This window comes from Littorina saxatilis, linkage group LG4, assembly GCF_037325665.1.
Source record: "Littorina saxatilis isolate snail1 linkage group LG4, US_GU_Lsax_2.0, whole genome shotgun sequence".
In the NCBI taxonomy this organism is placed as follows: Eukaryota; Metazoa; Mollusca; class Gastropoda; order Littorinimorpha; family Littorinidae; genus Littorina; species Littorina saxatilis.
Window position 1 is genome coordinate 3,377,058 of NC_090248.1, and position 2,943 is coordinate 3,380,000.

The 2,943-nt window shown below is 42.9% G+C and overlaps 1 protein-coding gene and 1 long non-coding RNA gene across 2 annotated transcripts in view; one reads left to right on the forward strand and one right to left on the reverse strand.

Moving 5' to 3' along the window:
- LOC138965722 (uncharacterized) overlaps positions 1–2,870 on the forward strand; it is a 10,616-nt gene extending 7,746 nt beyond the window's left edge. Inside the window, exon 4 of the long non-coding RNA XR_011455496.1 lies at positions 1,434–2,870. This is a non-coding gene — a long non-coding RNA (uncharacterized lncRNA). The remainder of the gene's footprint in view (positions 1–1,433) is intronic.
- LOC138965698 (uncharacterized) overlaps positions 1–2,943 on the reverse strand; it is a 268,534-nt gene that overhangs the window by 162,683 nt on the left and 102,908 nt on the right. The gene's annotated exons all lie outside the window — the stretch shown is intronic.

A 2,943-nucleotide genomic window follows, 5' to 3' on the forward strand; every position in this document is an offset into this window, starting at 1 on the left:
GATTGAAGCCACACGAAGGCGCAAAACACTGGAGAAGATAAGGAAGAGTTACTGGGAATGGTGAATTCGCCGGGGTGAATCGCGAGACAGAGACAGACAGCGTGGCGGTGCACCACAATCACCTTTGAAGGCGAAGTCCTGTCAAACGGGATTGAGAATTTTAGAGCTTATTTCTTAGCCCTATATTATCTGCTGTGGCTTCTCAAATGCCAGAACATACAGACAGTTAAAATTAATATTAAAAGTCCTACGGTTTTGAGCCATGAGTGTTTGTCCGCTTTCAACATACAGACAGACAAAAGCCGCTAGACCACATCACAAACAGAACTCTACAATACACAGGTTTTTGCCCACACACACACACAAACACACACACACACACAGAGAAGCCGTATATATATATATGTATTCAGGTAGACCCGGGACAGGACACAACCTGGTCGATATTTCAACACGTGCTCTCAGCGCGCAGCGCTGAACCGATTTTGGTTCCACCTCAGCTACCCGGGCCCCCATACCGACACACCAAAGCCGCTACACCACATCACAACGCCAAAGTTCTCGGTGGATCTTTTTCAAATTTGGACACCGTATTCAGCTACACCCCGGACACAATATCATCGATGAGATATTTCAACACGTGCTCTCAGCGCGCAGCGCTGAACCGATTTTGGTTTTTGTGTTCATTTCACCATTATAAGTAACTCTTCCTTATCTTCTCCAGTGTTTTGCGTTTATCTCCCTTCCTTCGTGTGGCTTCAATCCATATTCCCGTTTGTAAGTTACTATTTTTAGAATGTCACTGTGCTGTCCACAACGCTTCCCTTGCACCCGTAAGTTGTTCTTACTGCCAAAGTGAAAAGGTCCAATCAATTTATAGCCACGCGAAAAATACACTCTCACCTATCTCTATATATTTATAGATATAGATATACATATATATATATATATACGGCTTCTCTCTGTGTGTGTGTGTTTGTGTGTGTGTGGGGGCAAAAACCTGTGTATTGTAGAGTTCTGTTTGTGATGTGGTCTAGCGGCTTTTGTCTGTCTGTATGTTCTGGCATTTGAGAAGCCACAGCAGGATCTTTTTCAAATTTGGACACCGTATTCAGCTACACCCCGGACACAATATCATCGATGAGATATTTCAACACGTGCTCTCAGCGCTGAACCGATTTTGGTTTTTGTGTTCATTTCACCATTATAAGTAACTCTTCCTTATCTTCTCCAGTGTTTTGCGTTTATCTCCCTTCCTTCGTGTGGCTTCAATCCATATTCCCGTTTGTAAGTTACTATTTTTAGAATGTCACTGCGCTGTCCACAACGCTTCCCTTGCACCCGTAAGTTGTTCTAACTAACGATCAAACAAAAATACAGAATATGCTTTGAGAGAGAACTGATGTATCTTGCTGTGTCGTGGATTATTTCAGGATGTGCCGCTGGTCGTTACGGAGACAGTTGTGGGAACCTCTGCACTGCCATTAACACAGGCTGTGATCATTGCTCACAAGATGGACAGACCTGCACACAGTGCAAACAGGGATACACCGGGACGAGTTCAAAGTGTTCAGGTAAACTAAAAGCAGCGTCTGAATAATAATAATTGTCATTAAGTACTGGTGTCACATGACTGATGTGAACCAGTTGATTGGCTAATGGCGATGAGCTAAAACTGTTAGCGCACTCTAGGAGTGCGCTAACTTTTCCACAGAGCGTATTCTTCCGCCCTTTGCCTAAGCGAGAGTGTACTCTCATCCTCAGAATTAATTAATGACATGTAGCTTATATTCTCCACTATACCAAATGACCATAAATTCCCTGCTTCTCAATTAAAGCAGAAGTGGGTTTTTTTATGACAGATTGCATGTGCCTGTGCCACAGTGCCACTGATCTAAAAATAGAAGCCGCTGTGTTTCATCTCATTTTCGCCGACTTGCATAGATTTTTCTCATATGCTGTGTTAGTGGCATGTAGCTTATCATCCACATTACCAAATGATGAGTTAGTATACAATTCCCAGCGGCTAACAGAAAACACAAGTGTTATTCCGATAACGTACCAGCTAGACCACTTTGGAAGACTGACTCGATCGACTCTGTCATACGTAGCAGACTACACTGAAATACGACTGCATCAGTTCAGTAAATGAATGGTTTCCGAATTATTATTTCAAAGCAAGAACAATCGTAATCGAAAACGTGTAGGGTTCAGAACGTTCTTACCATATATAAGACTTATTACCAGCCGGCCTCATGCGTGCAGACTCAGTGCAGACTGCAGTGGTTCGATTGCCCAAGCCTAGCAGACGACATAAACCCCGCTCAGCAAATTAACATGTTGGGCAAATGTGAACGAATAAACGATGGGGATACAATACGTGTAGGGTTCAGGGCATTCTTACCGTTCATATTTAGTATCAGACTCCCCGATGAGTGAGGATACAACACGAGAAATATGCCACATTTATTTTGAAAATGTGCTAACCGTCGAGTCCTTCGGGGGTAGTCAATTCAAGGGGAGTCACTCCGCACAGTCAATCCGTCGAAGCTCAACTGGAGGTTTCGAATCGCAAATAACGAAGAGCACAGTCCTTTCTCCGAGTTCAAATCAGGTCTCTCTGAAAGATCATCACTGTTCAGATTAACGCTACACTGGAATTTACCAACAGAAATTAAAATGCGTGTGACGAAAGCACGACACACTTGAGACACCCCACGCAAAAGTAGATCTTACTGTACACGACCTGACCACACAGTTATGCCTATTCAAATGTGCGTAGCAAAATTTGCGTTTGGAATCTGCTTTTTTTTCTATGGCGGTACTGACAATATCGTTATTAAAACAATTCCAGTGCACTAAGGGATTTATAGAGCAAATCTCGAAAATAATTATTGAACTCAGCGCTATGCGCTTCGTTCAATAATGAATTTTCTCGATTTG